The sequence below is a fragment of the Macaca mulatta genome, chromosome 6, assembly GCF_049350105.2.
Source record: "Macaca mulatta isolate MMU2019108-1 chromosome 6, T2T-MMU8v2.0, whole genome shotgun sequence".
Classification (NCBI taxonomy): Eukaryota; Metazoa; Chordata; class Mammalia; order Primates; family Cercopithecidae; genus Macaca; species Macaca mulatta.
The window spans coordinates 181,350,450-181,377,120 of NC_133411.1; the positions used below are offsets into that span (position 1 = coordinate 181,350,450).

General features: G+C 49.9%; 1 protein-coding gene across 1 annotated transcript in view; it reads left to right on the plus strand.

The window, feature by feature from the left end:
- The first annotated feature begins 8,984 nt into the window (after positions 1-8,984).
- Positions 8,985-26,671, plus strand: part of RPL26L1 (ribosomal protein L26 like 1) — a 493,737-nt gene continuing 476,050 nt past the window's right edge. Inside the window, exon 1 of the mRNA XM_078003958.1 lies at positions 8,985-8,988. The gene's annotated coding sequence lies outside the window, so the exon portion shown is untranslated. The remainder of the gene's footprint in view (positions 8,989-26,671) is intronic.

Here is a 26,671-nt window from a genome sequence, read left to right on the forward strand (position 1 = left end):
AGGTCACACAGCAGCAAGCAGTGGAGCTGGAGTTTGAGATGAAAGCTTGTCTGACTCTGGAGCCTGTGCCCTTTCCTCTGTCTTGTGCTGTTATAATCAGCATCGTGTGTGGCTTGTCTGTTTCGATTATAAACTGTTCAAGGTTAGGGCCCCACCGTAGCTTTCTGTTTTTCCACAGTCTCCAGCTGTTTGATGATTGTCAGACTGATCATCGTCATCATCATCATCATCGTCATCGTCATTGGTCTGCACGACCAGCAAGTGCTTGTTAAATACCTATCTATAGGACTGCACTCAGACCCTGTGCATGGAGAAGTCACAGTCTCTGCCCTCTAAGTTTCTTACATAATCTGCCAGGGATCAGTTCAGACATAACCGCAAGATGGGGAAACCGATGGGTATCTTCCTGCTGATGAGGCTGGTTTCTTCTCTGAGTGGCCTCAGAGTCCACCTGAAGACGAAGATGTGGGCATGAGCTGAACAGACATTCCTCTGTGCCCACTGTTGTGCCTTGATCTGGGGATAGCAGAGGATACATGACGTGGGGCTTTTGAGGCCAGGGGAGGAATTGGGATTTTACTCTCAGTGTGATGGGAAACCAGTGGATGGTTTTTTTTTTTTTTTTTTTTTTTTTTTGAGACGGAGTCTTGCTGTCACCCAGGCTGGAGTGTAGTGGCCGGATCTCAGCTCACTGCAAGCTCCTCCTCCCGAGTTCCCGCCATTCTCCTGCCTCAGCCTCCCGAGTAGCTGAGACTACAGGCGCCCACCACCTCGCCCGGCTAGTTTTTTGTATTTTACGGGGTTTCACCGTGTTAGCCAGGATAGTCTCGATCTCCTGACCTCGTGATCCGCCCATCTTGGCCTCCCAAAGTGCTGGGATTACAGGCTTGAGCCACCGCGCCCGGCCAGTGGATGGTTTTAAAGTGTGATGCGATCCCACCTTGCCACCCTCTAGCAAGTGAAATCCCTCCTTTGAGCCTCTTGAGTGGTGGGGCAGGTGCGTCCAGCCAGGTCCTGGGTGCTGCCTGGCGTTCACCTCTTGGAAGTCAGCCATGCTGTAGGCCTGGGACAGGTCCATGCATGCGGCAGACCCAGGCCCTGCTTTCCTTCTGCCTTCGGCTTCCCCAGCATCTCCATGCTGCCTCCAGAGGGCTCCTTCCAGAGGCTTGACCACATTCCTCTTTGTGGCTTCCATCACCTTCTGGATAAAGTCAGGCCACTGTAGCCTGCCTGCCTGATGGGTCCCTCATGACCCGGATCCTATTCATCCTCCTGCATCGCCTCTTCCCTCTGCTGCTCATGCTCACATGTCCTATGCTCTGGAACCGGCAGCCCCTGTTCTTCCAGACCTCTGGGCCTTGGGCCTTTGTCATGCTCTTCCCACTGTCTGCAGTGCTTTCTACCCTGGCTGACCTGGTGAACTCCTAATTATTCATCAAGGGCCCAACCTGAAGATGACTCCTCTGAAAGCCTTCCCTGACTTCCCAATGCTTGGGAGGTGCCTGTTTCTATTGGTCTGCTTTTGGCCGTATGTAACAGACCCCTCAACTAAAAGAAGCTTAAGCAATAAGGAATTGATCATTTCATTTAACAAGCAACCTGCAGGTAGGACAGTTCTAAGATTGGTTGATTCAGGGACAACCAGGTCTTTCTTTTCTTTTTTTCTTTTTTTTGAGACGGAGTCTTGCTCAGTCCCCCAGACTGGAGTGGAGTGGCATGATCTCGGCTCACTGCAACCTCTGCCTCCCGGGATCAAGTGATTCTCCTGCCTCAGCCTCCCGAGTAGCTGGGATTACAGGCACCCGCTGTCATGCCTGGTTACTTTTTGTATTTTTGTAGAGATGGGGTTTCACCATGTTGGCCAGGCTGGTCTTGAACTCCTGACCTCAGGCGATCAGCCCGCCTCAGCCTCCCAAAGTGCTGGGATTACAGGCGTGAGCCACCACGCCCGGCCACAACCAGGTGTTTCTTCTTTGCCATCTGGGTTGTTGGTGATGACTCCCCTCATGATGACAAAATGGCTGCCACAGCGCCAGACAAACCTGCACGTGACATCCAGAGAGGGTGGTATTTTGTGTTCTGTAGCGGGGAGGAAGAGCTCCCTCAGGAGCCACCCTGCAGACTTCCCCTCAGGTTCCCATGGCCAGGACTGGGTCATCCGCACGTTCGAAACTAATTCCAGAGAAGGAATATGGGATCACATGTTTCCCTCAAACCAATCAGATTCTCTCTTTGGAGCTAACGAGGAATCATCATCTGATCGAAATTGGGGTTTTATTAGCAAGAGAGAAGGGAGAAAGGTGATTAGTTAGTGTGGTTGTCGGCCTCCAGGATGGCCCCCAACGATCCTTCCTCCTGCCTGCTGTGATGGCCAGCCTTGTGTTGCTACCGCTCACCTTGCACTGGGTTGGTTTGTGTGACCAATAGCATCGGGCAGAGGTGATGGTGCTTTGCTTTTGAGATGAGGTTGTAAGCACTGTGCTTTCCATCTTGGCTTCTCTCTTGCTAACTCGTGTGCTCTCTCTTCCCCTTGGGCTGCTTATTCTGGGGGAGGCCGTATCTTCAGCCACCCCGCAGAGAGGCCCATGTGGCCAGGAACTGAAGCCTCCAGCCAACAGTCACACCAGCATGCCTGGGAGCAGAGCCTCAGCCCCTTCAGCGGCTGAGAGCTTGACTGCCACCCCCTCCGAGAGACCATGAGCCAGAGCCACCCGGCTGAGCGCTTCCGGATTCCTGACCCTTAGAACCACATGAGATGTCAGACGTCTATTGTTTTGGACTGCTAAGTTTGGGGGAACTTGTTATGTGGCAGTAGATAACTAATAAAGCTAGCAAACAACAGTGGCTGCTGAGGTGCACTCCACTGCCCCCTGAAATTGCCATCAGAGCGTTGTTTCATAATCTGTGTTTGTCTGTTCCCTTTACAAGCTTGCGAGTGCCTTGATTTTCCACTTGCTTGTGCATGGGGGTCTGGAGTGTGCTTGTGTGCATGCTCGTGTGTGTGTGCATGCTCATGTGTGTGCATGTGTGCATGCTTGTGTGTGTGAGTGCATGCTGGTGTGTATGTGTATGTGTGTGCTGTGTGCATGCTTGTGCGTGTGTGCCTGCTCATGTGTGTGTATGTGTGGATACTCATGTGTGTGCATGCTTGTGTGTGTGAGTGCATGCTGGTGTGTATGTGTATGTGTGTGCTGTGTGCATGCTTGTGTGTGTATGAGTGCATGCTTGTGTGTGTGTGTGCATGCTCGTGTGTGTGTGCATGCTCGTGTGTGTGTGCATGCTTGTGTGTGTGTGCACGTGCTCATGTGTGTATGCTGTGTGCATGCTTGTGTGTGTGATTGCATGATCGTGTGTGTGTGTGTGTGCATGCTCATGTATATGTGTGCATGCTTGTGTGTGTGAGTGCATGCTGGTGTGTATCTGTATGTGTATGTGTGCATGCTTGTGTGTGTGCATGCTCATGTACACATGTGTATGTGTGGATACTCGTGTGTGTGCATGCTTGTGTGTGTGAGTGCATGCTGGTGTGTATGTGTATGTGTGTGTGCATGTGTGTGGGGGACCAAGTCCACCAATCTTCTTTGAGACTCCTTCCTACTGGGCTCTCCCTGGATTCAAGACGGTGTCTAATTTCCTTTGTATCTCCGAGACCTGGCATGGGGCTTGTCACAGAGTGGCCTCAGGGAATTTGGAGGGAATCAACAAAATGAATAAGATACTGGGGTGGGTGAGAACCCGCTTGGCTGCCATGACAACTGCAGCATGGAGGACTGAGAGCAGCCTGGGTCCTATTGATGAGCTGGAAGATTTTGCAGTAATTTTTCTGTGACATGGCTTGGATAGTGGAAGGCAGTTTCCATTCTCACCATCTTGGAAAGATGGTGCCCAGAAACATGGGGCAGGGTGTCAGGAGGTGACGAGAGTGCTCTCCCGGGAGCAGAGTCCTCCCACATCCATGTCCTCAGCTGTGCATTGCCATAACTACTCCAAGTCTACTGAAGACCTACTATGTGCCAATCTATTGGCTGAGCACTTTCCACTCAGCTGTGGTCCATAAGCCTCTCAAGGGCGGGAGCTGTGTCTGTCTTGCCAATAACACAACGCCAGGCACATAGAAGGTGCATAATACATACTTTGTGAATGAGTGAATGAATGAATGAATGAATGAAATGAGTGAGCCAGTGACTCTGGCTGATGCCTCACATAAAAGATAAAAGGAGGTTAGCCTTGGAAAAGTTAGGCAAAGGGAGGATAGGCAGAAGGGTGACTAGGATGGGAAGAATGTTCCAGGCACAGGAAGCCGCATATGCAAAGGCCCTGGGGTGAGAAGAAGCTTGCAGTTGGAACCCAGGCTCCATAAATGGCACTTTCACCATAGCCCATGGTCCTCTGAGATAAGTCCTTTTATTGGCACCACTCTTAATTTGAAAAGTCCTTCCCATCCCCTCCAAAGGGTCATGGAGAACATATAGAATTGGAGTGCAGGCTCCCTGGACCTGGCTCTGTCCCTAAATAGGTGTGTTTACCTGGGGTTCTTGTTTCAGTGTTTTTATCTGCCCAGTAGGGGCAACAGCAGAACCTACCCCATGGGCTTTTTGTGTCACTAAATGGGCTCATAGAATATATTATTATCTCATAGGAAGCAGAGCTGTGCTGAGTCAAGCGCAAACTCAGTGCCTTGGTTAGACAACCCTCTTAGCAGGCAGAAGGACAAGAGCATTGGCCATCCCCTGCTGGAGGTGGAGCGTGCAGTCAGGCCTGTTCCAGCCTCTCTCTTCTGCCTGAGTCCCCCACCCCTTGGCATTGATCAGAAAGGACATTGGGGCAGAAGATTTGTCCTTTGCATGAGGCCTCCATGTTCTGAGAGTTGGTGACGGTGACGGTGTACTGGGCCCATTGTCTCCATTTCCAGACAGTTCCAGACAGGACCAAGCATGGCTGCGTCAGAAAAGCATGGAGTGAGACAAAGCTGCTATTTTAAGGCAGCTGCAAGAGCTCCGAGCAGCGCCTGTGTTCTCCTGTCACAGGCTTGTCAGAGTTGCTGGAGTGAGCCTGGAAGTCAGGGCAGAGGGGGCAGGACAAGGAGAGGAAGGGCCCTCGGCTGACTCACAGACAGACCTGGGAAAGCCAGGGTCCCAGAGGAAACCAGACGCAGCAGGGGGACCCTCAAAAGGGGCATCTGTATATGGGGGTGGGGCAGAGAAAATGTTTATAATCACAGGCTGTGCAAATGGCCATAGAGATTTTTCGGCAAATGCCCCCATTTTACAGGTGAGAAAACTGAGGTGAGAGACGCAAGTGTGGTGGAGGGGCAGAGGCTTCTTTGTCAATTGGTGAAAGCACTTTGTTTTAAATAATCACTGTATTAAATAGTTAAATAATTATGGCACATTAATACTATAGTCTTTTGTCATATTTTAAAAAACAAAAAAGATCTGTGTGAACCAACTTAGATTTCTAAGACTTGTTAAGAGAAAAAGAAGTTGTAAGAGAAGGTGTACAGCATACACTTATTAAAAAAACAGAAACAAAGCAAGATTTCCTATTTCAGTAGGTCCAGGTATGTCTATCAAGGCTTTGAGAAAGTTCTGGAAGGATGTTAGCCAAATGGAGTAGGATGGTCAAACTTCAGAGGGGACTGGGTGGGGAGTGTGGGACAGGGGACCTTCACTTCATCAGGATTGTTGCAATCGTTAAGAGAAACTTTTCATGTGTTACTTGTGTCATTAAAACACAGGATACATAATTTTTTTTAAAAATTGTTTTCCAAAGGCTTGTTTGGCTTTGAGGCTGGATTTGTCCAGAAAAAATTTCTCTCGTGGGTATCAAACCCCCTGAAACCCTGGCCTCTCCTCTCTGAAGCCTCACCCTGCTCCCGCTCCCCCACCACACATTGGATTTTATAAAATACAGAAAAATGATAAAAATGCTAATTAAAAGACATCCACTCAACTCCTTCTGCCCAAAGGAAGGCCGTGAGAAGATGCTTTTTCTCATGGTGCCTCAGGCTTCCAGGAAATTCCCGAGCCCTGGGGGCAAGGCCTGCGGGGGTGCACCACCTCCCAGAGGTAGGGATGGAGCCCCTGCGTCCCTCTTCAGAATGTGGGGTGCTTCCCCTCCATCACTTCCCACACTTTGTCTCGAGATAAGCAGTCAGCACCCTGGACACGCTCTTCCCAGAAAAACGCACAGTTTTCATTATTTAACAATGTTTGTATATTTGCTATTTTTTCAAAATGAATTTTTAGGAGCATGAATAAAATAAGAATACATTCTCCATGATGGGAAAGGGAGTTCAGGAAGAAAAGCAAGCACTGTAGATGAGGCTTCAAACAGCCCCCCTCTCCAGGGGTAACCACTGTTAACAGTTTGGTGCAGATCCTTCCAAACCTTTTCCTAGGCGTTTATGTGGAGTTACTTGGACTCATAGAACTCTATGACGTTGGCGTGTGTGCAAGATGGTTAAACACGACCTCAGCCTGCAGTATGCATGGGGTAATGACAGTTTCCGGTTGCTGGGCTGTGAGCCCCGCATGGTGATTCCATCTTTGTCCTGTTCCTCATGGTTTCCCCCTGCCTGGTGCATGGCAGGTGTCTGCGAGGTCCCCTCTCTGCCTGGCATCCATCTCCAGGCAAGGCCTTGTGACTGGCACTCTGTTGCAGTGTCAGACCCTGAACGAGCCTCTGTTCCTAACAGTGCCTCAGACGGGAGGCTTGGGGGTATGACCAAGAGGGAAGTGACCAATCAGAGGCACTCCTGGATGGGACAGCCCTGGAGATCGGAACCTTATTGGGTGGCCATATGGCCCCAGAGAGAAGAGAAGTGTGAGGAGAAGGTTTTGTGGAAATCCGGAGGGGAGAGGGCAGGGCTGGGACTCCTCAGAGCTTCCCTGGGGAAGAAATGGCGAGTTTTGATGTGGGAGTGGGCCCTCGAGGGTCCTCAGTGGGGAGGCCCATGTTGGGGGCTTGGGTCACAGCCACTGGGAGGCTGCTGGTGCCCTCCCCAGCAGAAGTCTATCAGACATCCCAAACATGTGGAGAAAGTAGACCTGGTGACTGGTCTGGAAGGGAAAAAGAGACCGTCTTTAGATATGAATAAGCCTCTTGACCAAACGAAATAGGAAAACCCACTTCCCGTGCTTCTGTGGAATTATGCTCGGATCAGCCTGGGCCCTAGTCTGGGCTCAACACTTCCTGACTCTCAGCACTTCATGTTTCCTACCTGGCAGTAGCAGGCTGTGTCCTGGGCACACTGTAGGATCTTAACCAACTTCAACTCACCTGCTCTTCAAGGGCCCTACCACTTGTGAGATGATGGCATTGACTTCTGGAATAGACTTCACTGATTCATATGTGTTGATCATCTGTGTGTGTCTCAGTCTGTTTTGCTATAAAGAAATGCCTGAAACTGGGTAATTTATGAAGAAAAGAGGTTTAATTGGCTCACGGTTCTGCAGGCTGTACAGGAAGCATGGCTAGGGCGGCCTCCAGAGACTTAGAATCACGGCAGAAGGTGAAGAGGAAGAAGCATCATCCCAGGGCCGGAGCAGGAGGAAGAGAGGGAAGCGGGAGGTGCCACACACTTGTAAACAACCAGATCTCATGAGCACTCACTCACTATCATGAGAACAGCAAGGGAAAATCCACTCCCATGATCCAATCACCTCCCATCGGGCCCCTCCTCCAACATTGGGGATTACAGTTTAACATGAGATTTGGGCGGGGACACAAATCCAAACCATATCAGTCAGTATCAGGGTTCCTGGGTTGCAAGTGACAGAGTAAAAGCTCCTGTGCTCTGCTATCCAAGGCAGCATCCTCCAGGACTTCTAGGTTTCTCTCCATTTCAGGGGTTGGCTTCTTCAGCAAGGCCTCTGTAGTTGGGCTGACCTTCCTTCTGTGGTCTGAAGACAGCTGCTAGCAGCACCCGTAGCTACATCTTCCTTCATTCACATCGAGTGGGAAGAACAAGCACCTCTCTGCAGCCTTCCCAGCACAGTCTTGAGTTTCCTTCTGATGGGTCATCTAGGGTCACAGGGCCTCTCTGGAGCAGGTCAGCTCAGCTGGGGCGTAGGCACTTGAGGTGGCCAGGCCAGTCACAAGTCCACCGTGGAGTGGGGTCAGTCAATTTCCTAGACTGCCTCGAGGACAGTGGGCAGCAAAAGCCCTGCACCCCTGAAGCAACAGGAGCATGGAGCCTTCTCCCTGTGCCCGCGGGTTTGGAAGATGAAGTGGGTGTCAGATCATAGGTGAGGATGGAGGCTCCTGCATCCACACACACCCCCCAGAGCCGGGCTACCTAACCTGGGAGGAGAGGTGCAACTACCCCAGTGCCTTAAATATCACCCTGTGGTGGCCAGGCGTGGTGGCTCATGGCTGTAGTCCAAGCACTTTGGGAGGCTGAGGCAGGTGGATCACCTGAGGTCGGGAGTTCATGGTGGCCAGGTGTGGTGGCTCACGGCTGTATTGCAAGCACTTTGGGAGGCCAAGGTGGGTGGATCACCTGAGGTCAGGAGTTCAAGACCAGCCTGGCCAATATGGTGAAACCCCATCTCTACTAAAAATAAAAAAATCAGCTAGGCAAGGTGGCGGGCACCTGTAATCCCAGCTACTTGGGAGGCTGAGGCAGGAGAATCACTTGAACCCAGGAGGCGGGGGTTGCAGTGAGCCAAGATTGTGCCATTGCACTCCAGCCTGGGGAAAGAGAGCAAGACTCCATCTCAACAACAAAAACGAACAACAACAAAAAAGATAAAAATAAAATTACCCCATGGGGATCGCTGCTTTTAGAACCTAGATTCCCCAAGAGAGAATATCAAAATCTATCATTTTATGAGCGAGGAAACAGGAAAGTTATGACTTGCCCGGGTCACACAGCAGCTCAGGGCCAGAGCTGACAGCAGAATTCAGGGGTTCTGACTCCCAGGGGAGTGCTCAGCTTATGGGAGTGGTCAGCCAGGCGTGTGATTCATTGCACCAGAGGCGGGGGTAAATACATGCTCCTAAGTGGTGGGGGGTCACTCCTGCAATGTCTCTTCTATGTCCTGGGGTGGGTGGTGGGGGCTGCCAGGGAGCCAGCTGGGCCCTCGCTAGTCGAGCATGAGTCTAGGCTCTGGCCTGACACAGTGGGCAATCCCAGAAGCTCTCCCAGAATGTGTGGCGTGTCTCCCTGCTGATGTTGAGCTGGTCTGCCACTCTCTAGCTGTGTGACTTTAGGCAAGTTACTTCACCTCTCTGTTGCCTCCTCAGCTGTGTAATGAGACCAACCACCCTGCTTCTCTAGGGGGCTGGGAGGAAGGAATGAGACAAGATGTGTGAAGCGTCCAGCACAGTTACTGTCCATAGTCAGTACTCAGGAACAGTGCGTGGCTCCCCACAGGGGCACAGATGGTCCATCCTTGGGCACATGTGTGCCCTCGGGTAGGTCCTGGCTTAGTCTCAGGACTGGGTCTGAGGGTACCTGGAAAGGAATGGGCATTCTGCCTGGTATCTGCAGGTAAGCAGGAATTGCTTCTAGAATGCCAGGCCAGCTTGGGCATGCTGCTCCCGAGACCTGACAGCCCACTGGCTGCCCACCCTCTGGGGAGCCTCTTTTCCTGGCCCTGCTTCTGGGGTTCCCAGGGGAGGCCTCGGGGCATCCACTGGGAGCAGCTGCAGGATGAAGACAGGGTGACTCACCTGCAGACAGGGAGGCCAAGTCAAGGGATCAAAACAAGACAGACAGACTCCTTTTCTTCCCTAGGGACAATGAGAAGATCCGAAAGGGCATCATCAGTTATTCATGAGGTCTGCAGGAACTCGTGCAAAAAGTCCAGCTGGGGAGCAGGGTGGGGTGATGGTGAGAAGCCCTTCTGGATAGGTTCCTGCCCCGAGCTAAGCAAAAGCGTTGAGGTGACGCTTGTCACCCATTCCTAGAGGATCTGCACTGAAGGCAGGTCAAGCAGGACCTGCTGTCCCCAGCACGGAGCCTTTCTTTCCACAGCTGCATGCTGCAGTGGTGACACTCTTGAGTATAAGGGCTGGCTAGCCACGTCGCATGAATGAGAACACAGAGAGGCAGGGAGAAGTGACTTTTCCAAGGTCTCACTGCTATGAAATGGCCAAACCAGGGATGAATGAAAGGAACGCGCTCATCTGAAGGGGAGTCAGTATTTGTTGGGCATCCACTGCCGCTCTGTGTGCTGTGGGTACCGCAGTGAACAAAGCAAAGCTTTTGCCCTTGTGGGGCTTGTAGTTTATTTGTGAGGTAACAGACAGTTAACAAGCACACAAATAGATGCGTGAAATAATTTTAGGGAAGGATAAGTGCTGACCGATGGGCTGAAGGAAAAGAGAGGATGAGAGGTGAGATGGCACGCAGGGCCATGTGCACTGTAAGTGGCTAGGCCTGTCACAGGCCATCCCCGAAGTGGGGTCTGCCAACTTACCTGACTGCTGTGTGGCCTGAGGGTTGGGGACCATGGGCAGAAAAACCCCTGTAGCAGGGACGGGCTGCTAGTTTAGATGGGGTGGCCAGGAAGGGCCTCTCTGAAGAGGTGACATTTGAACTGAGGCCTGAATGAAGCGAGGGACTGAACTCTAAAGGCCCAGGAAGAACATTCTAGGCAGGATCACAGCAAGTGCAGAGGCCCAGAGGCTGGAGGCTGCTTGGTGTGTTCAAAGTGTGACAAGGAGGCTGGTCTGGTGCAGGGCATGCAGAGTGGTAGGAGATGGGCTTACACTGGGGCTTGGGACCAGAGGTGGGGGCCCTTGGAGGCCACAGGATGGAAAGAGACTTTAGGAGGAATATGAGATGCTGAGGCCCCAGAGTACCCGAGATGGCCTCCTCCCCTTCCAGGTCAGATCATTCCGGGTTTCCTGGTTTCCTTCCCTCCTGAAGAACCACTGGAGGAGCCAGGACTCCTAGCCTGTGGAAGGAAAGGATGAGGGGCCCACAAGTCCGTCTTCACACACCTGAAGAGCTGCTGCCACTGCTCTCTGCCTCATCCCTGTCATTTCTTTCTCTTTTATTTTCTTGAGACTTTCACTCTATCACCCAGACTGGAGTGCAGTGGTGCAATCTCAGCTCACTGCAACCTCTGCCTCCTGGGTTCAAGCGATTCTCCTGCCTCAGCCTCCCGAGTAGCAGGGATTACAGGTGTGTGCCACCATGCCCGGCTAAGTTTTGTATTTTTAGTAGAGATGGGGGTTCACCATGTTGGCCAAGATGGACTCAAACTCCTGACCTCAGGTGATCCGCCCGCCTCAGCCTCCCAAAGTGCTGGGATTAGAGGCATGAGCCATTGCGCCTGGCCCCCTGTCATTCCTTCAGTGCGATGCCCTGTGCCTGGCCTGAGAAATATGCACATGATCTCGTTTACTGTATGCCCCTCCACAACCCTGGGAGGAGGCACACATACTGTCATCCCACATGACACATGAGAAAACTGAGGCTCAGCCAGGACAGGCTTACTCAAGGCCACACAGCTGGAAGTGGAGCAGATCTGAGCCCAGATGTTGAGACAATGCTCTCAGCCCAGGGCAGGTCTTTGAGGACTCTGACATGTCTGCAGCTGGGACTCCCTCCAGACCACGAGCCTCTCAACCCCTCCCTGAAGAGGTAGTGATGTGCTTTATCCATGGATGCTTGCGTCTCCAGCTTCCCTTCTTCTGCAGTCCAATGCCCTACCCCTGAGCTATACCCTCACACCTTCCCTTCTTCTGGCTTCCGGGTCTTCCAGGAACCTTGGATACCCTGTGAAGCCATTAGCATTATCAGCCTCTAATAGGGAACTATGAGCCCTGCTGACCAGGGAGTCTTTGGTGAGAAATTGCATTCTAGCGCCTTCTTGACTCCTTACTAGATGGGCACCCGTGAGAATGGCAAAGGGGCTTCTTTAAAGTGAGAATGAAGTTGGAGCCATTTAGAACGAGATGTCAGCTGGCTATCATGGCTGAAGTCCGTAATCCCAGCCGCTCGGAGGTGGAGGTGGGAGGATCACGTGAGCCCAGGAGCTCAAAGCTGCAGTGCATTATGATTGGGCCATTGCACTCCAGCCTGGGCAATAGAGTGACACCCTCTCTCTAAGAAAAAAAGAAAAAAAAGTAGATATCAAAAGTCTCAAAATGTTCCCTTATCTCTTGGGCCACTCGGCAATTCTACCTCTTAAAATCTATCCAGAGAAATCGCAAGATGTGTGCACAGATAAATGTCTGTGCAGTGGGAACACAGTATAGCCAAACCACTCATTTGTGACCCCTGTCCATTCCAACTGAGCCCAGAGCATACCAGTTGTTACATATTTTGAAAGTCATCTCTGCATAGAAGGATATTCATTGTATCCGTAATGTCAATAGAGGGGAACTGGAAACAACCTAAATGCACAGTGAGGAGATTGGATAAATAAATTATGGTGCATCCATTGATTGATTACTGAGTTGCTGAGGCGGGCAGATTGCTTGAGCTTAGGAGTTTGAGACCAACCTGGGCAACATGGTAAAACCCCGTCTCCACAGAAAAATTAAAAAATTAGCCAGCCTTAGTGGAGTATGCCTGTAGTCCCAGCTACTTGGAAGGCGGAGGTGGGAAGGTCACTTGAGCCTGGGAGGCAGAGGTTGCAGTGAGCCGAGATAGTGCCACTGTGCTCCAGCCTGGGTAATGGAGGGAGACCCTATCTCAAAAACCAAGACCAAAACGAAACAAAACAAAAATGATGCTTCTGAGGAATATACAGATTGGTAAATGAAAAAAGGTTACAAAACAGCATGTTCCCAATTTAAAGAAACAAGGTAAAGTTTTCTGATCCTGGCAGTATGACAAACTGAGCTGACACTTCTCCTTCCTCGCCATAACTGATGGAAACATCTAGAAGTGCTGGATAAAACAGAAGTATTAAAAACATGTAGCTGAACTGAAAGTAAATAAAGGGAAGCCCCCATTGGGACAGTCAGAGATGCGGCTGTGATGTGCTGTGGTAGCCAGGTAGAAGTGAGATGCCTGAAGGAAGCGAAGGTCTCAGCAAGGCCTGTTTCCTGACCAGACATTTCAGAGCATGTCAATGCCTGTGCAGGTTGTCCAGACTGGGAATGTTCAAGAGATTGGCTGCTTCCTCAGCTTTGGTCCCTGAAGGAGGACACAGGGTACAGATCTCAACTGATCCCTGGTAGACATGGAGTATAAGTAAGAAATAGATCTTGATTGCTGTATTAAGCCACTGAGAGCTTAGGCTTGTTTATTACCACAGCAGAACCTCACCTACTGTATTAGTCTATTTTCATACTACTATGAAGAAATACCTGAGACTGGGTAATTTATAAAGAAAAAGAGGTATACAGCTCCACATGCTGGGGAGGTCTCACAATCATGGTGGAAGGCGAAGGAGGAGCAAAGTCACATCTTACATGCGGTGGCAGGCAAGAGAGCGTGTGCAGGGGAACTGCCCTTTATAAAACCATCAGATCTTGTAAGACTTATTCACTATCACAAGAACAGCATGGGAAAAACCTGTCCCCGTGATTCAGTTACCTCCCACTGGGTTCCTCCCATGACATGTGGGGATTATGGGAGCTACAATTCAAGAGGAAATTTGGGTGGGGACATAGCCAGACCAAATCACATACCCTAACTGCCACAGCATGGAGGGCCTAGAGAAACCCCATCCAAAATATTATCTTAACTTTGGGCTCTGAATGGGAATTAAAAAATATACTTTGATAATTTGAAATCACAGGCCTGCACCATGTGAGTGAATGGAGTTTGAATATTCACTACCCAACTATTACAGGAAGACTGAATCAAAAAAATACTGTAAAAATTGGTCTTAACTAGTGAAAGCTCAGGACACCAGCAGGAGCAAATGGAAAGATGATTTTCAAAAACATTTCCCAACCCAGCATGCATGAAAGTCTCATAGAAGCCACAGCCTGGGGAAAAGATGAGGTTACAATAAAAAATAATAAACTACACAAGGAAAATGATCACCGTAAGGGAGAGTCAGAAAATAGAACAAATTAAAAGGATGTGTATCTCAATACCATGAGATAACAGTGCAATCAGAGGCTCAAACATACACACTTTTAAAATGATTTAGGATGGTTACTTTAAGAATACAAACAGAGCAACCATGAAAGAAAAAACAAGGCACTTGAAAAACACAGCTACCTGCATAGAAAAAAGACTGGAAGGAAATACATTCTAATTCCAACTGTATCTTTCGGTGATGAGAAAACCAGTGATTTGAATGTTTTTCTGTATTGTTCAAAATTTCTACTATGACTCTCACGTTTGTTTCAGTTCGCATTAAAATCTTTGTTTAACCATGCCGGTGCTACAAATATACAATTAAAAGAAGGTAATACAGGCCAGGTGCCGTGGCTCACACTTGTAATCTCAGCATTTTGGGAGGCCGAGGTGGGAGGATCATTTGAGTCCAGGAGTTCAAGACCAGCCTGGGCAACACAGAGAGATCTTGTCTCTACAAACAATAAAAAAACTAGCCAGGTGCAGTGGCCTGTGCCTGCAATTCTAGCTATTCAGAAAGCTGAGGTGGAAGGGTGGCTTGAACCCAGGAGGTGGAGGCTGCAGTGAGCCATGATTACGCCACTGCTGGACACTTAAACCAGGGCTGAGTTTCAAAATAGGGGTTCTAGTTTGCTTCAAGGTCTGGCCACTTCTTAGCTTTGGGAGCTCAGGCAAGTCATGTTTGCTCCTTGGGCCTCAGTTTTTGTGTCTAAAATTCAATGAAAATCTGCTTTGCTGCCTCACAGGGGGGCTGTGAGGATCCAAAGAAAAAAGCTTTGTAAATGGGACAAGATGGGATAGGGGTTGTATTGGCAGACAAGAAGGAGAAGGGCTGGGTGCATTGGCTCACGCCTGTGATACCAGCACTTTGGGAGACCAAGAAGGATGGATCACCTGAACTCAGGAGTTTGACACCAGCCTGGCCAACATGGCGAAACTAAAAATGGTCTCCACTAAAAATATAAAAATTATCCAGGCCTGGCGGTGGGTGCCTGTAATCCCAGCTACTTGGGAGGCTGAGGCAGGAGAATTGGTTGAACCCGGGAGGCAGAGGTTGCAGTGAGCCGAGATAGCACTGCTGCACACCATCCTGGGTGACATGAATGAGACTCTGTCTCAAACAAACAAACAAACAAAAACAAACAAAAAAGAAAACAAGGAGAAGGACATGCACCATCTGGACAGCAGGAGTAAGACAGAGAGGTGGACACACCACCTATTTCCCCCAGGCTGATGAGTACCAACATTCTAATGACAGGATCCATTTTGGGGCTCTGATCCTGTGCCAGGCTCTGGAGGCGGTGCTGGGGCCACAGGAGCAACAGAAGTGACATAACTGTGGGCTACTGGAGCTTAGGAGCAGGGACTGCAGTTTAAATTATCAAAGTGGTGTTCTGAAGGGGACACTTGTTTTCGGAGCAGTAACAGGGACCTGAGCCAGTCTGAAGTCAGGAAGGACTTCCTGGAGGAGGTGACCCTGAGCTGAGCGCCAAGAATGGGGGAGGTCACAGGGCCAGCCAGTGGAGGACAAGCACTCTGAGCAGAGAGGTCCCAGCTGGGGAAGCCAGCGCAGGCTGGAAAACCACGTGCTAACATTGCCAGAGGGATCACAGCTCATGGGAAGCAGGGACACTGCTGCCTAGGGACGTTCACTTGTTAGGGCCTCAGGAGGAGCCAGTGAAATAGGGGATCTTGCCCTCCTGGGGTTCTGGGATTCAGAGAGTTTGAGTGCTTCGCTTAAGGGCATTCAGCCTATAGGATGGTTAAGGGAAGGTTCAGATTTAGGGGAAGGTGGCTTGGGAATATACCCCGAGGACAATGAGGATGCAGTTGGAGGGCTGAGGTGGATTTGTTCCTCCAAGCAATGGGGAGCCAAAGATGTCTTAGAGCACAGCAGGTTCCCAGCACCCATGGCAGCCATTTAGCTCCAGTGTCAGAAGGCTCAGGACAGTTTCTGGGGACAACGTGCCACAGTCTGCCACACCACATGCCACGTTTAGTTATGGTCAGCAGTAAACCTCAGCCCTCTTTCAAGGCAGTAAGTGATGGTAGGGATGGCATCTGAGTGTAATTGGAGGTTGTTGCTGTGGCCGCTCTGCCCTGTGGAGGAGGAAGGCCAGCTTCTTCCCGTGAGTTGCCTGTTCTGGGAGAGACTGGGGTGGGAGAAGGGAGCTAACATTTCTATTTCTGAGCACCAACCAGGAGTCAGGAAGGGGTGGGAAGTGCACCCAGGGCAGGTAAGGTCAGCAGGTCAGTGAAATCAGGTCTTTAACACTTGTTTAACACTCTTTTGCAGCTGCAAAGCCCGACTTTTGGCTTCACTGTATTTATTTTCATGGTTACCTGTTATTTATGGTGAATGTGTTTGGTCTTCTTTTTATGGTAGTGATAGCAAGTTTCATTTCAATACATTTTCAATACATATACTTGAATAATAAATCTTAGGCTATTTAAAGAAGAAAAAAATCATTAGTAAATAACACAGGGAGCTGAAAACTGTGGCCTGCAATGCAGGAATGGTGGAGATCCAGGAAGCCTTACCGCCTGTGGTCCGCATGGCAGCTCTGAAGCAAGGACTGTCATCCCCATTTTACAGCTGGAAAAGCTGAGTCCCCAAGAAAGTAACTTGCCCTCTGCCCCAAGCCAAGTCCGGAACCCAAGTATCTTCCCCCCTCACCCTCCCACCTTCACTAGTGAATGAGCTTCCAGACACTCCTTGGCAGTTCAGAAATCTCCTGATGCCAGGGGTTCTAATCCAGGCCCTGGTGCCACCATTGACAAATTGTGGCTTTGTGCAGTTGTCTAACTCTTTGTCCTTGGTTACTGATATGGTTTGGCTGTGTCCCCACCCAAATCTTATTTTGAACTGTAGCTCCCATAATTCCTATGTATCATGGGAGGGACCCAGTGGGGGGTAATTGAATCATGGGGGTGGGTCTTTCTCGTGTTGTTCTCATGATAGTGAATAAGTCTCACAAGATCAGATGGCTTTATAAAGGGGAGTTCCCCTGCACAAGCTCTCTTGCCTGCCACCATGTAAGACATGACTGCTCCTCATTCGCCCTCCACCATGATTGTGAGGCCTCCCCAGCCATGTGGAACGTGAGTCAATTAAACCTTTTTCCTTTATAAATTACCCAGTCTCAGGTATGTATTTATTAGCAGCATGAGAACAGACTAATACAGTTACTCATCTTAAAATGGGAATAATATGTGTACCTCAGAGGACTGTTAAAAGGATTTAATGATATGATATGTTATTTTTCCTAATTTAAAATGAGACAATAGAATCCCAGAGCCTTGAAGCCACTTGACCAAGGTCACAGAGGTAGAAAAAGGAGGAGCTGGATACCAGTGTAGGTAGATCCAAAAGGCTTCCACGCTGCTGTTTTTAATGATCCCATGGCACTGCCTTCCTTCTACAGAAAGCTGCCTCATGCCTAGGTTGGGAGCTGAGAATGTCTCCAAAGCCCAGTGGATAGAAGAGAGACCTGAACAGTGTGCCCATGTGGAAGGGACTTGGTTTTCTTTAGGCTGGAGCCTGTAGACTCTGCCAAGGTCCCCAGAAGCAGCGAGTCGGGAGTGCGGGAGGACACTTTCCTGTGGGAAAATGTAGGGTGCTTCCACTTATAGCCTGATAATTGGGCCCAGCGAGGTCTGAGCTCAGATGATGTCATTCATTCTCTGTGGCCTTTGGGGCTGAGGAAGCCTCTAGGGAAAGAGGGGTGGGGGAGGAAGGGCTGGAGAACAGAGAACCTGGAAAGAATGACAGATAAAAACAGGAATCCGAATTTTGGGCATGCATGGAATGTGGCCAAGGGAGCTTTAGAGCTGTTGTGGCGGGACAGTCCATGGCAGGAAGTACTCATAGAATCAAGGGCAGACGGCCCGGGGGCCAGCCAGCCGGAACCCAGTGCTGGCAGGCAGTGCTGGGGGTGAAGGCATGAAAGAACCGGGATGCGTGAGTGAATGGTTGGCTTTAGTGCAAGATCTAGGAGTGGAGATCAGTTCCTGGAAGGCAGCTGAGTCGGGGGAAGGGGTGCGCAGACAACATTGGACAGAGTTTAAATCCTGGTAGAAATTTATCAGCTGCCTCACTTGGGCTGATATCTGACCCCTCTGAGCCTCCGTGGAGCAGATGCTGTCAATTTCCAACCCGATATCCGTTTCCCAAGTCATCCTTGCCCACAGAACCCTGATTCTACTGAGGGTGATGACGCAGACAGCCTGGGCCCTCTGCATTCCCAGCCTCCTTTATAGCCAGGGGTGGCTTGGCTGAGAGCCTCAGTCACTTCGTCTCGGAATGCAAATGATTATGCCCCTTCTGCAGGGATTTGGGGAGGAGTTAGGCTGGCGCGTGCTGGGTGGACATTGCTGAGAGCGTGGCCAACTTCTGCTGCTGGTGGAGGGTCTGAATTTCTGTCTCTGGCATTTGCATCTCCAAGTGCTCCTGACACCTCTACCTCGGTTGTTCCCATTGCCTGCAATTCAACAAACCAATCAAAACCCTGCCCAGCCATCCCAGCATCCCATGCTCACCCCCAGCCCCCTGTCACCCCCCTCATCTCTGGAGCCAGTGGTGTGGACTCGAAGCTCAGTCCACCACTTCTAGCTTTACATGGCTTTGCAATGACCTGACAGGGATGCTAACAGCACCTACCTCCTGTGAGAGCGAGGGTGAAAATCAGCAATTCCTGTGAGGCCTATTCAGTGCCATGCTTAGCACATAGTGAGTGCTTGTGCAAGCTGTGTTACTGTGAAGAGGAAGGCTGACTCCTTGGCCTGGCCCACCATGCCGGAGTGACCGGGTCCCTCAGCCCTCCCTCACACCTCCAAGGAGTGCTTGCTGGTCTGCCTGGAATGTTCCTCTATTCTTTTGCCCTTCCTTCTTTCTTCACTTGGCTAATTCTGCTTTATTTATTTATTTATTGAGACAGAGCCTCACTGTGTCACCCAGGCTGGAGTGCAGTGGTGCAATCTCGGCTCACTGCAACCTCTGCCTCCCAGGTTCAAGGGATTCTCCTGCCTCAGCTTCCCAAGTAGCTGGAATTACAGGCGCGTGCCACCACCCCTGGCTAATTTTTTGTATTTTTATTTTTTAGTAGGGACAGGGTTTCATTGTGTCAGTCAGGATGGTGTTGATCTCCTGACCTCATGATCCACCCACCTTGGCTTCCCAAAGTGCTGGGATTGCAGGTGTGAGCCACCAAGCTCCGCCTGCTTTATTTATTTTTAAAATAATTGAAAACAAGTCATTTTTGTCCCCTTCTCTGAGAAGCCGTCCCTCGCTCACCTCTTACTGGCTGGGGTTCCACAGGCTTCTGTACGCTGTCCAGTCAGAGGCATTCTCTTAGTGTTGCCACGGTCTGTGGTCTGAGTTTCGGCATTTCTGTCCCTCACAGCTCCTGCTCCGAGCTCTTCAAGGGCTCATACCCTGACCTCATCATCTCTGACCTTCCAGGGCCTGGCTCAGGGTGCCCGGTAACTGTTCTCATGCCTCCTCAAACACAGAAACACCACACAGTAGCGCATCGAACAATATAGCAGCTACCACTCAATTGCATTGACGGCATCCATTTCCATGTTGTGTGCCAACCCTCTTCTCACCACTTTCCTGTGGGGTATGACTGCTCTGATGGTTTGGTCATCTTGGTTAGTCTATTGAGCCCAGTGGTTTGGTCCACTGCTAGTCTAGATATTGCTGTAAAGCCAGGAGTTTGAGACTATAGTGAGCTATGATCGTGCTCCTGGACTCCAGCCTGGGTGACAGAGTGAGAACTGATTAACGTCTATAATCAGTTGACTTTAAGTAAAAAATATTACCCTTGATAATGTGGGTAGGCCTCACCTAGTCAGTTGAAGGCCTTAAGAGTAGACACCAAGGTTTCCTGAAGAAAGAACGATTTTCCCTCAACTGTAGTAAGGAAATCCTCCCTGAGTTTCCAGCCCGCTGGGCCACCCTGTGGATTTTGGACTTACCAGCCCCCATAGTCACATGAGCCAATTCCTTAAAATAAGTATACATTTCTATCCATTCCCTCCTGTTGGTTCTGTTTCTCTGGAAAACTGTAATACAACTGTCATTCCCATTTTACAGATGGGGAAGCTGAGGATCAGAGAAATTTGGTCTCATGGGCAGTGTCATACGCCACTCAGTGGCAGGGCTGGGACTGGAACCCAGGCAGCCTCTCTAGGACCAGCATTACAGATCACCTAGCTGATGCTGGGATCCAGGTCTTTTCACCTTCTTCAGGTGTTTCCAGGTGCCTAGAGCCGGCTTCCTTAGCCAAGGAAGCTAATGAGTGAAGCAGCCCCTCTTCAAAGTGCCCTCTTCTGTGCACCGTGTTTTCCAGAGAGACCTGGGGAAGCTTCTCTAGGTGTGAAAAGAAAAGAGAAGGGGAGGGCTGGGCGCTGTGGCTCCCACCTGTAATCCCAGCACTTCAGGAGGCCAATGCAGGAGGATTCCTTGAGCCCAGAAGTTCAAGACCAGCCTGGGAGATAGCAAAACCTTGTCTCCACAAAAAAAGTTTTTAAAAACTTAACCGGGTGTGGTGGCATATGCCTATTATAGTCCTGGCTACTGGGGAAACTGAGGTGGGAGGATCACTTGAAGCCAGGAGTTCGAGGTTATAGTGAGCTATGATCATGCCACTGCACTGTAGCCTGGGTGACAGAGTGAGACCCTGTTTCTACAGAGAGAGAGAGAGAGGGAAGGGGAGGACCTGGGGACCTGGGAGTAAGTCCTTCTTTTCACTTCCTGTCTGTGTGACCTTAAGCAAGTACCTTTGCCTCTCTGAGCTTTGGTTTCTACAGCCTAAAATTACCTCCAGACAGTGGGACAAAGTCAAGAGATTCTCTGTGTATTGATATAGAAAGGCCTTTAAGACAAAATGTAGAGGGAAAAGAGCAAAGTGTAGGACAATGTTTCTCTTTTGTATAAGTAAAGGGGGGACTTTTTTTTCGAGACAGGGTCTTGCTCTGTTGCCCAGGCTGGAGTGCAATGGCATGATCATAGGTCACTGTAGCCTTGATCTCCTGGGCTCAAGCAATCCGCTCACCTCAGACCCCCAAATAGTTGGGATTACAGGTGTGTGCCACCATGCCTGGCTGATTTTTAATTTTTTTTTGTAGAGACAAGGTCTCACTGTGTCACCCAAGCTGGCCTCAAACTCCTGGGCTCAAGCAATCCTCCTGCCTCTGCCTCCCAAAATGCTGGGATTACAGGTGTCAGCAACCACACCAAGCCAGGGGGGATTTAAGAATATATTCTGGTATTTACATAAACAGACTCTTGGGGAATATACTAGAAATTAATAAAAATTATCCTTTAAAGGAGGAGAATAGGAGCAGGATGAGACTTCTCACTGTGTTCCTTTGATTTTTGAAACGTGATTAAATTATGTAGCAGAAAATAAATATTAATAGTTTTAAAATGAGGATAATGAGAGTATCTCCTTCAAATTGTTGTATGGTTAAGCTTAAATGTAAAAATAAATGTAAAATGCAAAGCACGCAGTAGGTGCTTAAAAATGGGAGCTGGTCATCGTGCCACAGTGACCCTCCAGGATGTTTTTCCAGGAAAGAGCAAGATGATTATAATGATGCTTCGATGTCCCGCTTGAACCCAATACGTGCTTTCTGCTGAGCTGGGTCCCCTGGGTGACAGAGGAAATAGTCCCCATAGGCCCTTGCTCTCAGGTTTTAATAAGCCATCTGGGGATCCTGGACTAACAGTCATGGGCTATGCAGTGCTCACCATTCATTCACCAAAGATTTGAAGAGAAAGAAGGGTCGCTAATGGGCAAGGGGAGGGGCTTTATCGGATAGGAACAAACATTTGTTGGGCTGTACCGGGTGTTCCTACATACATTCCTCCCGTAATCCTCATATCAACTCTGGGAGGAGCAGTGATTGTGTTCATTTCACAGAGAAGGAAACTAAGGCCCAGAAACTTGAGCTAGTGTGTGCAAGAACACACAGCTAGGAATTGGCAGAGTTAGGCTCTGAGGCCACGTCTCTCCAGTTGCAGGTCTCCTTGTCTTCCTACTACACAACAATGCCTGGCCAGGGTCTAGAAGGATCCGGTGGGTTAAGTGAAGTGTGGGTAGGTGGTGGGATGGGAGTGTAGTTGTAGCAGCAGCTGAGAGCGATCCCATGATCCCCTCTGAGGACCATTTAAACTTGCCAACAACCCTACTACACAAGCAGAAGACATAGTGCTATCTTCCCCATTCCCTCAGGGATTCATTCATTCATTCATTCATTCATTCATTCATTCATTCCCTCAATTTAGCCAATCATTAACATTTTAGTGAGAACTAGTCCTTCCCAGGCCTTATGCTGAGAACTACGGACATCAAAATGAGTGGGTCACAGCGTCTGTACCCAAGGAGCTTACAGTCTAGCAAGAGAGAAAGACCCACAAACTGAGGTAGACAATTGAATGCTGGGATTGGAGATGAACATAGAGCCTAGAGCCTAGAGCCCAGAGGAGGTGACATTGCAGGGCAGGGGGTCTTGGAACATGTATGGGAATTTTCCATGTGTGGAGTGTGGCTCAAAGGGACAGCACATGGTAAGGACCAAGGGGAAGAAAGCACAGTGGGTTTGGGTAACAGCTAAGGCCTGGAGTGATCGGTGGGGTGCAGGTGTGGAGGGAAGAGGCTATGGATGAAGAGTTGGTTTGGGAAGAGTCAGACCATGAGGCATTGTGACAGAGACTGGACACCATCTTGTAAGCCACAGAGTTAAGCAGGGCAGCGGAGTAGCCAGGCCGATCTGGGCTTCGGAGCAACCACGCTGGGGCACCTGGGAGGAAGGGCAGGGACTGGAGAAAGAGGTCCTTCGTTCATCCTAGGGCACTCTCCAGTGCCTTGGGGTCCTCCAGGGTCTTATTTGTGCTACTTTCTCCAGCTTTTGTGTGTGTATGTGTGAGACAGAGTCTTGCACTGTCGGCCGGGCTGGAGTGCAGTGGTGCAATCTCAGCTCACTGCAACCTCCGTCTCCCGGGTTCAAGCGATTCTCCTGCCTCAGCCTCTTGACTAGCTGGAATTACAGATGCCCACCACCACGCCAGCTAATTTTTTGTATTTTTAGTAGAGATGGGGTTTCACCATGTTGGCCAGGATGGTCTCGAACTCCTGATTCGCCCGCCTCTGCCTCCCAAAGTGCTGGGATTACAGGCATGAGCCGTCGTCCCCGACCACTCCCTGACTTTTGTATTGATAAACTTTGAGATAATTGCAGATTCACAGTCATAAGAAATGACTCAGAGAGACTGTGCTTTGTGCCCATTTCTCCCCAGTGGTCACATTTTGATTCCTTTGCTGCTTTTGAGAAGGAGGTGGTGGTGGGGGGTTGGGGGTGGGGGGCGGCGGGCACCAGTATGTTGAAGGAGAAATGCCCAGAGAGCTCTGGTGAGAGTTGCCTCCTTCCCCATCACCCTCCCTCTCTGTGAGACAAGACTGTTTCATAGGTGTATCATGGAGCGAGTTTGGGAAGCCTGGTGTACGCAACTCACAAGTTCATCCTATCAACCCCTTACCAACCCCTTTGCCATCTTCTCACAAGAGCCCAGGCCACTTCCCTAGGGCACCACCCTTGACATGGCCCCACCCAACACACAGTGGATGTAGCTGAGAAGATCAACTGACCAACAGAGGATCAAGTTCCCTTTACACCATCTGTTTGGTTGTGGAGCTGGTTGGTAGGTTCCTGCCCAGCCGGGAACTACATTTCCCAGCACTCCTTGCTTCCCACATGACTAGTTTTCACCAATGCAGTGTGAGCAGAGGGATCCAGGTGCTGTCAGGACGCGGGGTTCAGTAGTGGCTATGCCATCTTCTCTTTCTTCTCCCAGTGGGCTGTTTGGATGACACCAGGACAACCTTGGGGCCACAAGATGGTAGAGGAGCCTCAAGATAGAAGTGGTCTGTGTCTCAGGGCAGCCATTGGAGGAAAACCACCCATGAGAGCCACGAGCCAGGGACACCAGCATTGGACTTTGTATGAGGGAGAAATAAACATGCATAAAAACTTCAAATATGCAAAAGAAGCAGAGAGCACACTAGAATAACTCATCCTAGCCATTTATCATTCCGTTTCCAGAAATTATCAACATTTTTCCAAGTCTTCTTTAATATACCACTCTGACCACTCCCTCCCTCCGCCCTTTTTATTTTATTTTGTTTTTTTGACCGAGTCTTGTTCTGTCGCCAGGCTGGAGTGCAGTGGTGCCATCTCGGCTCACTGCAACCTCCGCCTCTGGGATTCAAGCAGTTCTCCTGCCTCAGCCTCCCGAGTAGCTGGGATTACAGGCACACACCACCATGCCCAGCTAATTTTTGTAGTTTTAGTAGAGACAGGATTTCACCATGTTGGCCAGGATGGTCTCAATCTCTTGACCTCGTGATCCTCCCGCCTTAGCCTCTCAAAGTGCTGGGATTACAGGCATGAGCCACCGTGCCCGGCCTCTGACCCCATTTTAAATTGTTTGCTAGAGTATTTTAAAGTAATTACCAGACATCATGCACAAGGGCAAACAAAACCAAAAGGTAAACACCCTTTATCATGGTAAGCCACTGAGAGGAGGGGCCGTTCATCACGGCAGTTAGACAGCCCTGACTGATGTGGTGGAGACTCTCTGTACCCAGCTGTGGAATTGGACATAACGGGCCTGTTCTCCTGGGCTGTGCAGTGCGCAGAGGAATGTGTCTGGGCCCAAAGCAGCAAGGCTGCCAAGCCTTCCAGCCCTCCGAGAAGGAGTTCTCTTTGTTCTTCTGGCCCAGCTGCACCCAGCCCCTACCGCCCACTTCTTCTTCCTTCCAGGCTGGGGCTGCCCAGAGGAGAAGCAGACGAAAGGTGGGATGAGAAACAGAGTGTTTTGCAGACCGAGTCTGGCTTGGGCTGGGCTGGGTGTGGCGGGGTGAGGCTGTGCTAGAACAGAGAGAGCAGGCAGAAGGCATGGATATTGGAAAGCCAGGGCCTATAGCAGGGGCTGGAGCCAGGGGAGCAAAACCATTTTTTTGCCTTTTGGCTTGGCCTGTGTTCATGACCCTGAAGCTCAGAAGCTGGATGGAGCTTTGTGGTCAGAACCTCCAGAGAGCTTGAGTCCATGGAAGAAGGCATTACTGAGCACCAGTGGGGCAGCTCTGTGCAGTGGGCTGCATCCTGGCTTAGCTATTCTTCCCAGCCTCGTGACTTCAGAGAGGCCCCTTCAACCCTCTGAGCCACAGGCTCTCTGTATTGAAAGTGAGGATGGGAATATCAATTTTACCTGGTCCTGGGGAAATTAGACTTAATGTACATAGAAAGCCTGATACATAGCAGGTTCTCAATGACTCATAGCCATGGCTATTGATCTCTGTTAACAACATGACACAAGTATAGGAGTGCAAACTTGCATCCATCCACAGAATGGACCAGGGCCCCAGGATGCTGGGCCTCACCCTCTTGGGAGCTGTTTTCAGAGGAGGAGAAACAGAAAATGCAGGGAGCCAAAGGGCTTGCCCTGGGAGCGGCCAGGTCTGGTTTTGTATGTCAGAGGATCAAGGGTGGGTGGAATCCTACAGTTCAGGGACTCTTTCCTGGAAGGGGCTGGATTGGCAACAAAAGACTCCCTCCCTTGGAAAGTAGCCTCACAGCTGTCAGGAAAAAACAGCTGTGTGGCTTCCTGTCAAGGAGGTAAGACCTCAGTCCTGTGGGGAAGCAGAGCAAGACATGATGGAAAACAGGAACTCCCAGGCCGGTTATCTAGCAGCGATGGACTGGGTTCAAAGCCCAGCTCTGCTGCTTGCTGGCTGTGTGACCTTGGGCAAGTCACTTCACCTCTCTGAGCCTTAGTAACATCATGTTTTAAATGCGGATAATGATGCTCATCTCACAAGGCTACTGGGAGAAGAGGAAAAGATATTAAATCGAAAATGCCTTGCTCAGTGCCTGGTACCCTGGAAGCACTTAATAAATTGTCATTGTAAATCACTCATCCCTAGGGCTTAAAATGAACCCCTGTTTCTTCTCTTAAGAGACTTCTAAATATCGGAGGCTCCATCGTCTCTTGTTTTCCCTGCATCGACTCCCTGGATGGGCTTGTCCTCTTCCACAGCATTAAACACTGTTCCATGACATCAGCTCTGGAGATGGCACTTGAAACCAGACACCCTTGCTATTACCCTAAACGGCACCCCCACCCCCAGCCCTTCCCATTTTGGGAAGGGGCCTCCATTTGGTTGTAAGATCTTTTTTGTGTGTGTGAGTACATAGATAGATAGATAGATAGATAGATAGATAGATAGATATAGATGGGGTACAGGAGATGTTTTGATACAGGCACGCAATGTGAAGTAACCACATCATAGGGAATGGGGTATCCATCCCCTCAAGTGTTTATCCTTTGAGTTACAATTCAATTATATGCTAACTTATTCTAAAATGTACAATTAAGTTACTATGGCTATAGTCACCCTATTGTGCTATCAGATAGTAGGTTTTTTTTTTTTTTTTTTTTTTTTTTTTTTGAGGCGGAGTCTTCACTCTGTCGCCCAGGCTGGAGTGCAGTGGCACCATCTTGGCTCACTGCAAGCTCCGCCTCCCGGGTTCGCGCCATTCTCCTGCCTCAGCCTCCCGAGTAGCTGGGACTACAGGCGCCCGCCACCGCGCCCGGCTAATTTTTTG